At 36.8% G+C, this 13,082-nt stretch overlaps 1 protein-coding gene across 4 annotated transcripts in view; it reads right to left on the bottom strand.

Annotated features, from left to right (window-relative positions):
- Positions 1 to 13,082, bottom strand: part of MYOCD (myocardin) — a 191,388-nt gene that overhangs the window by 177,086 nt on the left and 1,220 nt on the right. The window lies entirely within an intron of this gene.

Here is a 13,082-nt window from a genome sequence, read left to right on the forward strand (position 1 = left end):
ACTGCCAGGGTTTCAGTACCATACAGTAGTACTGATCGCACCACTTTCTTGTACATCTTACTTTTCACCTTCTTTGGCATTCTTCTGTCAAAGTTTACACCTGAGACTCTATGCCAGTTGGCTGCAGCCCCTCTGATTTTGGCTTTGACCTCTTCATTCAGACTTCCCTTTTCCTCAACCACCCCTCCCAGATACACGCAGTTATTTACCTGTTCCACTATCTTCCCTTCTATCTCAATTCTCATCTTCTTCTGATTTCCCCAATTTGCTACCATTACCACTGTCTTATCTATGCTTAGTTTCATCCCACATGCCTTCAGTTTTGCATTTCATCCCCCTATCCTTTGCTGAAATTCTTGCTCAGAGTCAGCCTGTAATAGGGAGATGTATAGCAACTTTGTTGATCTGTCCCCTCTGACCTGTTTGTTAATGTAGTCCATCCCCAGTATGAACAGCAGTGGGCTCAGAGCTGAACCCTGGTGCACACCCACTCCCACTGGGAACCCCTCTGTGAGGCTGAACACTGTTTGTACTTGAGTTATTGGGTCCTTGTACATAACCTGTACTAATTCTACCAATGTTTCTGGGACTTTGAACCACAGCAGTACTGCCCAAATCAGCTTTCTTGGGACCTTGTCATATGCTCTCTCCAAGTCTAGGACTAATCAGTTGGACTCTTTCCTCATCTCTAGCTCCTTCTCAACTATGTGTCTTACTGCAAACATTGGGTCAGTTGTGCTGCATCCGGATCTGAATCCAAACTGCTCATTTCCCACCTTACTTTCTACTGCTCTGTGTATCTGTCTATCAATCACCCTTTCCAGAACTTTTATGCAATGTGATGCCTCTGCACTGCCCACAGTTGTGGATGTCCTCTTTTGTTTTTGTATACCGGCATGAGTACGCTTATTCTCCAGTCATCTGGGATACACCTTTCTCCTCTCCACACTGCTATGAGTACCCTCAGGAGACATTTCTCTGCTACCTCACCCAGCATCTTTATCATATCTGCTGTGACCTCATCTGAGCCTGCTGCCTTCCCTGACTTCATTTTCCTTAGTGCTGTTCTTACTTCTTCTAGGGTGGGCTCCTCTTCTTCTCCCATCATAGGCTGTTTCTGAGGCAGCACAGCTTCTGTGGGGTTTTCTTCATTCAGAAGCTGCTGGAAATACTTATTCCATCTGTCTTTGATGTCCTGTGGACTGGTGAGCAGGTTGTTGCTGGCATCCCTGATGAAGGGTGTTTGACTATCTTCTTCATCTTTCTGACTCTGCATTGCATTTTGATGTAGTTTCTTTGTGCCACCTACTAAGTCACTTTCCATAAGTTGGTAGAGTGCCTTCAATGCCCTATTCTATGCTATTGCAGCTCCTTTATTAGCTACTTTGTTAGCCAACCAGTATTCCTTTCTAGCCTAGTGGGTCTTTTCTTTGTTAGCCAATCAGTATTCCTTCCTAGCCTAGTGGGGCTTTTCTATCTACCACTTTTTCCTGCGCTCCTTTCTTTTGATGACTTCCTGGACTTCTGCTTTCCACCAACAGCTTTCCTTATGTATCTTATTTCCATACCTGGCCAGGCCACATATCTGTTCTGTAGTCCTCACACATGTTGTTTTGAGGAGCTGGCATTCTTCTTCAACTCCACTCATTACCTCTTTTTCTTGGGGTGCTACAGCCTTGAGTAATTCCTTAAACTGTTGTTCTTTCTCTCCAGTCAACTTCTAGGTCTTCAGCCTGGTCTCTGTTGACCTTAGAGCCTTCTCTGACCAGTGCTTACAGCTGATTGTGGCAACCAGTGGTTTAGGCTGTGGGCTGAGTGTTTCACTGGGGATGACTTTGCAGTCATTGATTCTACCTCAGTGCTCTTTCTTTACTAGGAGGAAGTCTAGCTGAGTTGCATGTTGGCCACTCTGGTATGTGATCTTGTGACTGTCTCTCTTTCTGAACCATGTGTTGGCTACCATCAAGCCAGTTGCCAGACAGAAGTCTATAATGGCCTCTCCTTCTTTATTCCTGTTGCCCTACCCATGTGCATCAAGGCAGTCCTCATATCCTGTTCTGTCCCGATATGTGCATTCAGGTCACTCATTATCACCATCAATTCATGTTGTACTGCTTTATCTAGTAGGTCCTGTAACTGCTGTCTGAATGCACTCTTTTCCTCACTATCACAACCCTGCTGTGGGGCATACACTGAAATTATGAATACTGTCCTGTCATTACACTGGAGTCTGATTGGCATGAGTTTGACACTAATTCTGATGATATCCCTCATTGCCTTCTGAAGCCTCCCTCTCACCACAATTACCATGGCATTTCTAGCCTGTCCTCCTCCAGAGTAGTAGACTCTGGATCCCAAGCCAAATGGCTTCAATGCACTGCCCTTCCATCTTGTCTCTGGGAAACAAAAGGATGTCCAGCCTCCTCTGTATCATCATGTCATCCACTTCCAAGCTCCATCCTGTCAGTGAACCTACATTAAGTGTATCAATTCTCAATTCATGTTTAACAGGTTGATTGGTTTTATGTCCAGCTTTTGCTCAACAGAACTATCCCATGTAACCCAGGCCCAGCAACTAGACACCAGCTGACCAGCTGGCCAGTAGCATATTGACCCAGGGCTGCTGGGCTTTATAGTGGGCACACACTGGCCAGTAGGGACAAATACACCCCTCCCACCATTAGCATGGGTCTCTGGCGTAGGTTGGAGTAGGCGGGGTACACAAAACACTTATCACCTGTAACTATCCATGCCCATTTGGTGACATTAGTCAACATGACTGAATCACCTAGAGCCATATTTGACATTGTCAAGTGGCTAGCCCTGCCATGGCATGCAGTCTGTGATCCGTGTTCTCCTATTTTGTGGATACTGCACACCACAGTGTGGTTGGTCTGTACAACTCTTCCCCCTATAGAGCACCATGTAGAGCCAGCTCCATTCATTGGTGAATTTGAGATGGAAACACTCAGCATGTTTTTTGGAAGTGGGAGCAAGCTCACAGAGACCCAGGGAGGACATGTAAACTCCAAATAGGCATTGGTTGGAGGTCAAGATTGAATCATATACCTTGTGTATGGGGGCAAAGACCTTAACCATTATGGTAACTGGTCTCTGAAATAAAATGTGAGTTACCATAAGTTATGCTGGGTCAGTACATCTCAAGTACCTGGCAGTTTTTACATGGTAGCATTAACCACTAAACATTAAGGAAACTAAAATGTGACTTAAGTTCTAGAAAATTTCTGTGTGCTATAAAACACTCTGTTTGCTGGATTGAGAGAGTGTCCCAGCTGTTTACCCAGCAGCTGTGTCCATTACTTAGGTATGAAAGCTAAATGCTAAATGTATTAAACCATTTGTTAGCTTTGTTCAGCCAAGACAAAAGGTTCAATTTCTAAGACACAATGAAGAAACACAGAACTGGTGAGAAAAATGTTGGCGTTGGTCCCAGTTTGAAGGGCATTACTTTGTTCTGCTACCATTGTGTTGGCAACGATAGAGTTGGCTCATGTCCAGGTAATTATTTATGTCAGTGGAATATAGCTGGACCATGCACATCTTACTCTCTGACTTTACTTACTTTGATGTAAATATCGGCAGGTGCAGAAACCAATGGCCATACTTGAGTTTCAGGATTAGTGGAGTACTCCCCTACAAAATTAACAGTATTACACCTATATTCTAGCTTGACTTTGGGATATGGAAGGGTAAGACCTTGACAGTGACCAGATGCCCCATGCTGTGTTACTGACATTCAAGCAGGATAAGACAGGCACAGAGGAGTGACAGTGAGTGTACTAGTCCACTCACTTCTCCTGGGGAGTGGAGGGGAGAGGGTCAATATGCTGGCAGGTACCCACACAGGAATATAATGGTATATGCGCCAGCATATGGGAAAAAGTGAGACTATAGGGGGTGTTAGTAATGCACAGATGCACACATCCACCACCCAGGAAGAAGACATTGTGCTATTACAAGCTACCACAGGGAAGGGTGAAAGTCTGCTCCAGTGAATGACAGCCAGATATCACTTCCTGACTCTTACCTCCTGGGGAATGAATGGGCAGAGAATACAGGCTCTTGTACAAGTCCCAGGATAAATAGACTGCATGGATCTTACCAGCATTTGGGAATAAATGGGCCGCGTAGCACCCCAGAAAAAATGAAAGGGTCAATACAGATCAGAAGATAGGCTGGTGGCGAGAAAATAAAAATGCACCTTTGTTCTGCTAATCAACGAAATGCGACAGTTTCCTGCATATCAAACATAAGGACTGTACTTCCCTTTAGTGGAGCTGCAAAAATCTTCACATTTCTTTACTCCTTCTAACTTAGATCACTTCATCACAACTTTTCCACGAGTACCATTTTTAATCAGGAAACACAAATGAAAATGATAAGCATGCACTTATAAAACGCAACTGATTGTAGTTTAAGTTTATTTTTAGTCTGCATAGATTAACAGGTGCATGTGTCTTCTTCAATCTTTCATGCTTACATCATTTATTCATTTGAAATTATATTTAGATAATTGAATGTTCACTGACTTTAAACTAGTTGGGTCAAGGATGCTGCCAAAATCTGGTTTGGTAACAAATGACATGAAGTTGATTAGCCCCATGGATATAGGAACTGTTTGTTCCTTAGATACAGGGACTGCTTCGTTCATTCCATTGTGAAGTCCTGCAGTGTGACAAACTATATAGTGTTGTAGGTTTGTTGCAAAAGAGTGACACCTCTGTAAAACATCTTCAGTTTTGATGCATTATAACACGTTTCTAATTTTAGTAATTGCAATTTTTTAATAAATGTCAATAGCTTCTTTTTGTAATCCTGTAGTATTCATTTTGGTATCTTTTTATTACTACTGATATTACCAAAACCATCAATATTATCTCTAAATTCTGTTACTTGCGTTAGTTTCCTAACTTTTAATATAGTAATAATCATTTGGGTATGTTTTTTATTAGCACTTACTTTAATGAATCCAACATTGATATCTGTAAATTAGTAACACTAATTTTAATAACTTCATGAATGATATCTGCAAATGCCATCATTTAAGCAGATGTTATTAATGCACATATGTCTATGTTAAGTACATTGAAATGTTTTGCCATTTAGTTTAGCTTGCAACAATTCGTTTATTAATTTGCTAGTAACCATTTTAAATCATTAGCTTTAGTGTAGCTGTAGTTATTTTAGTGTAATTCTTATGAGTGACATTCACAAAATTTTTAGTCTATGTTACAAGGGTTTTGCATTCATTTTATTGTGCTTTTATTCTAATTTGCACAATGCTTAAGTTTAAGCACTTAAAAAAACATTGATTGATTAATCACACCTGAGAGTAACTGGCAACTTTATGGGTACTAGACCATAAAATAGCAACTGTAAGAAGGAACAGACTTCCTGCAGTTTATTTTCAGCAATCGGGTAGCTAAGGTGCCTGGGTACAGAAATTTAGGAAACTCTTAAGTCTCCTGGAATTTCTTTTTTACCTGGAGAAGAAAAAAGCTGAGTGAGGGGGAATTATTTACTATTACTATTCACATGTATTATTAAAAAAAGGCTACAAGGACAACAGCATATGTTCTGATACTTGAAAATAATAACTGACTTTATGGGAACTGGATAAATATTAAAAAAGGTATTTAAACATATAAAGACTTTCATTTTTATGCTTGAGTAGTTATTCAGAGCTTGTATAGAAAAATGATTTTTGACAAACAATTCAAATTTATTGTTCCCATTCCCAATAAGGAAAGAATAAAGAGGGTTCAGTCTGATTTTTTACTAATTTCAGCTGTGTACTTTAGGTGTGCGCCCTTGCGAGAGTGAGTGAGTAAATGAGTATGTGTGTGTGTGTGTGTGTGTGTGTGTGTGTGTGTGTCTGTGTGAAATTAAATACCAACATTGTAAAACTAAGGAAATAAAATGACAAGTTACACTAACATCTCTTTGAAACATAACAGGAACACAGAAATATAGAATACTAAATACTCCTGCAGTAAATGTATCTTGAAAACTTTCAATCACAAGCATTAAATGAGGGGTCAAGAAATACTAACCCTATGTAGATAATGTAACACCTATGAAATGCAGTACCTTTAAATGTTTTAAAAGGCACAGGGGAATCCCACAGTGGTTGTCCCTTAACTAGTGGAAGAAGTCCAGGACACAGCACTAAACAAGGCAGATTAATTCTCAACTCTCCCATAATGCACTATGTAGTTGTATTCAAATTATGATAAGAGAATGAATGTGCATGCTGTGTTTTCACTTCAGTATGAAAGGCATAGTAAAGTCTGGGCTGCTTTAGAATGAGTATTAAGAGGTTTAGAATACTTAAAACATAAATTCTGTTACCCTCTTAGGGATATATGCTATCCCTATGTAATATAATTTGCCAGTTCTAAAATTAATAAACCAGACTCACCAAGACACTTCTCCATGAAAACAATAAGTGAGTCAAGGGGACCTTATCAGCTGTGTTCCCCTTTTCAGTTGAGCCAAGTTGAAAACAGCAGATACAGAAAATAAGTATATGCTTTGTTAGTAAAAAAGAAATTTCTGAGATGTGTACATTCAGCAGGTGTCTGAGGTATAAGCTGATCTGAGAGTATGTAGCATTTTGTGGAGGTAGTGAAGTTGCAGACACCCATTCACAACACACAGGGGATTCCCAGGTTGTTATGCTGGGGATGTAATAATGGGATCTCTACTTAAATAGTACTATTAGTACAGCAAGCAGAAACCCAGGCAACCTGAAGTGACTACCTCTGGTTCTCATTCTCTTTCAGAACTTAAGAAACATTTAAGAATACATTTCAGTAATGAGGTAAAATGCAAATAAACAAAAGAATAAGACAACAAATAACAATACAATGATTTAGATGGCCTGCCTGTTGTATATCGGGAGATAAACCAGGTTCAAACGTACACAAAAGAGCTGATAGATAACTTGCACTGAAGGATCTACAGGGGCACAGCAAACAAAAAATTATACTAGGAGTTGTCTAATAAAATGAAAAAACTATGTATTCCTAGCTTAGCTGGAACAGGCAATAATGGAAGAAAACATGAAGGAAGATGATGAATGCTAACATGGAACCAGATTGAACACATGATTCATGAGCAAATACATGCCAAATAGTTTTAATTGTGACCAAGGTGCAATGGCATTACTGAACTTATGAGAGTATATTGAATTGCTGCAGTCATATGAAAAATTGTTACTATTGCATCGTGATATTTAATAACCCTTGAATAAAAGAACCAAAAATTTTTTTTTGAATAAAAAATAAATTGGATGATCTACACGTATGCATTAATAGACTCAGAAATGTGTTTCCAAAGTTCATTGATTTGATTTCTTTAGTAGTTAATATAAAATAAAAATGAATACTGTGGATTATAAAAATGTATAATTTAAAGGTGTTTCCAGAACTGCAGTATAATTAGCTTAACCAGTATATACAGTTTGTAAAGAATATGGCTGGTGTTTAATCAAATCTCACTGACCTGAAGTGCACACCTTCAAAATTCTGATGGGCCTTTTGCTATGGACTTGGAAGAGTAGGGAGACAGAAATATTTTCAAAGCAACACCCTCACAGACAATGCACAATATGATTTTTGAAAAAGAATGTTTCAAGTAGTGACATGTTTTCTTCTAGCATATTTATTTCTAGCTTGCATTTTTTCATTTTAAATACTACATATTTAGCCCTGTTTATTGGTGCTTGGAACTACCATAACCTTAAATGCAAGGGGATATACATTTATGCTCATATCTGTGTGCAAAAGTGTGTGTGTGTATATGAAGAGAATGGGGTTTGGTCACTTTTGGAATTGCCATGTCCTGCAAATATATATACATATGTCTGTTTCCCTAAAAATGTAACATGTGTACTAACCAAAAAACAAAACACGGCCTCCTTGAAGTGGTATAAATATGTCATCAGAATTACAGAAACTGTATATCTGTTGCATGGTGCTGTGTGAGAAAACAACAAGAAACTTTAAACACGACACGTGGCATGCTTTCACATGGTATGCTATACTGAAATACAACAAATTCTAGTATTACTAGAGCTTTAAACAACAGGTATGACACTGCTGAAACTCCCAATAAAAAGTATTACTGTTGTGTGCCAAGTGAGTGGGTGGGGAAGATTGGAGAAAGGGTTATTCAGCTAAGAAATTTACACATACATACATATATGAAAGTGAAGCTTTTAGAATGCAGTTTAATTCAATCAAAACTCATTTCATATGCAATATATAACTGATGTTTCTTTTTTGTAAAAAAACATATTCTGCTAGTTGGTATAGCCGACTCATGTCCTACTCCTGCATACAAAATATAAAACCATAAACATATATATATATATATGTATGTATATATATCTATATGTATATATGTATATATATCTAAACCTAAAAAGACCTAAAATAGTTAACAGAATAATATTGACAGCAATATTCCCACCGATCTACACAAAATCTCCAATTTAATACACCCCGGCTAACTCAATATACCAACTCCGGGATTGCGCTATATTTTGCACAAATAGAGCATTACAACCCAAACACTTTACATTAAAAATTCATTACTTTTTATTTACATGCTGTATATTTTTGTCTCAGAGCATGCAAATAATGCTGTTGATATTAGTTTATTGACTATTTTAGGATGACCTTTTTCATTTCATCTTTGATCCCATTTATTTTATATATATATATATATATATATATATATATATATATATATATATATATATATATATATAGCTGTGTTTTTGTGTGTGTGTGTGTGTGTGTGTGTGTGCTTGTGTGTGTGTGTGTGTATGTGTGTGTGTGTGTGTGTGTGTGTGTATATATATATATATATATATATATATATATATATATATATATATATATCCATCCTCAACCCCTTTTCCCATTTCTGCACATGGGGTCGGTGAGTCACTTCAACAGTGACAATCATCTAGAGCTGAGGTTTACACCACCAGGTGGCTAGCCCTGCCGTGGATATATGTGCATATATATATATATATATATATATATATATATATATATATATATTTATATTTATATACACATAAAACAGTATCAGTGTTTCTATGTGTGAACTAACTGCCTTTTGGGAGAATTCTGCATTTTTCCTAATAAATGTGACTGAATGTTTTCACTTGTTGTATAATTTGTTTTATTTTATGAAGTTGGCAAGGACAATGTTTTCACTATGCTTGCTAAAAGTACAATACTTGTCATCAGATTTGATAATTATATGTATATTTAATGACTAGCTGGGTAGTGTTATGCAGCTGCTACACTCTATGGGAAACGGATGGACTAGAAGATAAACCAAGTTCATAACTATAACTCTGTAGCTGTTAAAAACCTCCAACAAACAGTGGGTATTACTTTTGAAATAACACCAAAGGTGCTTAATATCTGACTATTAGCAAAACATTTAATATAGTCTTTTACAAGTTTTCAGCTTAGCCACTTTCTTTCTTGGTAGAACATACTAATGCCCATGTACAGCTTTGTTGTAAAGTAAAATGTGTTTCCTTGTAAAGAATGGTCCAGTCATCTTGTTTGTCACAAGTTACCGCATTTTCTCCTGGAAGACGTTTAAAACAAAAATTCAGTACATTGGTTGCATATACATAATGGTTGTCATTAGCAAGTAATATGTGCTCTAGTAAATGTATATATTCATCTATCCATTTTGAAAACATACAGTTTTTGAATGCTTCTGCAGCATTGTTACTCTGTGAAATATAGTCTAAGGCATATTATAGAAGAAATATAAATCCTTAATAGTAGCAGTAATATATTTAATTTTATAGCAGAGAAGGAAACTCATGATGATTATTTGTAACTAATAAATGATTTTGCATAAACATAACTAATTAATTGTTGTGCTTCTTCATTTTGAGCAGAGCAGATTAGAAAACAACCCTTGACTGGTGTGGGACCACCTTAAATGTTAAAGCCTCATGACATCTACAGGCCTCTATTACTCCTTGAAATGTGAGTTAGTGAAAAAGTGACTAAATCTTTCTTGAATTATTTATTTGAAATATCTGCTATTTAGAATACTTTGTATAAACAGGATATTAGAGATGCTAAGTCAGAATAAGTTGCTTGTCTCTTGTGGGTGGGCAAGATTTATGCAACATGTTAAGATTAAAAAGATAGCCTAGATTAGACAGATGAGAGTTCTGCTCATAGGCGCTGTCACTGAGTATTGCTCTGTTCATACACTAAATTAATTGTCATGAAAAATCTCCGGGACAGATTGCATGGTGCAGCCCAAAACTTGTTGACTATATCATCTTTTTTTTAAATTGATTTTTCTTCTGTCCAAGAGCTTGCAGAAGGAAACTGGTGCATTCAAAGCACATCCATTATTTCATTATAGCTTTATCATATATTTGTTTATGCGATGACATGTTTTCTATAATTTTGCATTATGTCACTAAGCATCAAACTTTTGACCTGATATAACCTGAATATCATTCAAAAGCACAAACAAAGGGCAAGAGATCTTATAAAGACATCTAAAAGGTCAGTAGTAATACCCGACTACATATCCCAATGATATATATTTTAGTAAATGATTATTATTTCCCTGTGATTTTTCCTGAATGGGTTTGTCTCTGTATAGTATATATCCCTCCTCATAATGCTAGAATAATATGTCATTGCTATGACCACCATACTGATTAATGTAGCCAGAGTAATCCTATTCTTTAAATACACTATTTGTAAGTGCTGTAGTTTAGACATCCACATTGTCATCTTTGTCACAGAATCAGAAGATACTATGCAATATTGATGCCTGGACTCCTGAGCTGTTTACATATACAATTTGGTATACATTGAGCTGGCGGGATAGCATGAAACTGTTCAGTGAATCTAACTGCCTTAGTAGTACTCACTTATTTTTCACCCAAACTTCTGATCTGCCTAGCTGACTTCAAGGGGATTGTAGTGTTTGTACACATATTCCTGTTGTCAGTTCTTGGGAATACAGTACTCTGGGATAAATCCAACAAACAACAACACCGAGACTGTAGTTTTTAAATCTGTACTGTATTTTCCATCTGTGACACTCAGTCATACATATTTAACCATTACAGCCATGAAACAAAAATCCATCGGAAAAGACAGGGATCCCTATACAAAGTTTCCTAATGGACACTCAGTCTGCATGGGCATCTTGACAAGAATTAAACTGCATTCATTAGTTTAGTAGCCCTGAAATCTTTTGTCTAGGAAGATTATGAAAACCTCCCTGATATAGAACTTAATAAGACCTGTAGTAATGAAATGGAAACTCTGAAAGATGGAATTAAGAGAAAAGGGGACACCAAGGTACCTTTTGTCAAGGATGATAGGATAGACTCCATGAACAAACAGTGCAACACTACAACACTTATCCCCGACAGCAGTAATGTACTCATTATTAATACAGACCAAAGAGGGTTGCAGTCTAGCTGTATCACAGAAAAATACCAGGCAAAAGCAATTACGGGCAAAATAAATACAAATCTAACAGTAAGGGGTGTGAAAAAGCATTATATACTGGAATACAGTGACATACAGACATGGAGCATCAGCTTGTACTGTTCAGTAGATGTATGCCTGTGACCTTTCAGTGTGATGCTATAACAGCAAAAACACACTTTCATCAGGTTGTGTTCTTTCTGTGGTTTGACATAGACTATTGCTGCTTTCAGATGTTTATTAAACATACTGTCATATCCATTAAGTGTAGTTTTTATTAGTTTGCTATTTTGCTTTTCATATTATGTAGCATATCACCAACACATTATTAAATGCACATTAATTTCTAACCTTATTTATTTATTGAAAATATGTTAATCGCATTCTCTTCAGCAAGGGGGCAATGTTGTTCTACAAGTGATGATGTTCTTGCTAACTGTTCAAATACATTTTTTAAATAGCATTATATATTATCAGGATAGGGAAATTATATTCTAAAAATATGTCAGCTCCTGCTGATAAGAAAGCAGTACAAGCAACGAACTTCAGTTATGTAGTAGTGATGACTGGAGAACAACTTGAACATGCAAACATTCCCCAGAGCTTTCAACCAACTGTGAAAACTTTTTATTTGGCTAAAAACAGCACAGTTAAGCTAACTGCCCAACTGATTAGCCAACTTTCAATGCAAAGCGATTTTTGTGTTACACTAATGAAAAATGTTTTGTGCACAAGGAAATGTTTACACAGAAAGGCATCTTTGAAAATACCACAGTTGTGGAGAGGGCTTTAATAGCCACTTAATTCTGTAAAAGAAAAAAAAAATAAATCTACTGTATAATTCCCATTCTCTAGTTTCCCAGGCAGCCTCTATATTTGTACCGCACTAAAACTGGATTCTATTTACTGTCTGAGTTTAAATTGCTTCAAGCAATTCTTTTTCTGGAAACAATATATAAATATCCTGCTATGTCATTACCAATGCCTCAGTGTATTATATGTACTGTGTGTTGAATGCAGTGAAATTCCAAATGACACAGAACATTTACTTGGGGGAAACTGACACTTTTTACCTGGCTAAACACGTTGCTAATACTATACTCACTATACCTTGATACAACTGTACTATAAACATCTGTTTAAGAAAAAAATGAAAAAATAATATTAAATAGTCAATTAAAGCTGGACATTTTCCAACCCAGTCTACTAGTCTTCCAGGCTAAAATCGGGGTAATTTTAAAAGAAGATAAAAAACTCTTATATATTTAATATATACTGTATAATATATGTATATATATATATATATATATATATATATATATATATTTATATATGTGTATGTGTGTGAGTGTGTATGTATATATATGTGTGTGTGTGTGTGTGTGTGTGTGTGTGTGTGTGTGTGTGCGTACCTTGAAGGTTAGCACAGTAACACATTATATTCACAGCTTCTTTTTTCCTTCAAATACATAACTTTATATTGAAAGGTGATATGTAATGACAGAAGGTTAAGGACTTGTGAATCTCTAAGGACTTTAAAGAGTCAGAGAA

Source organism: Protopterus annectens, chromosome 4.part0 (genome assembly GCF_019279795.1).
Source record: "Protopterus annectens isolate FY-2018-M chromosome 4.part0, PAN1.0, whole genome shotgun sequence".
Classification (NCBI taxonomy): domain Eukaryota; kingdom Metazoa; phylum Chordata; order Ceratodontiformes; family Protopteridae; genus Protopterus; species Protopterus annectens.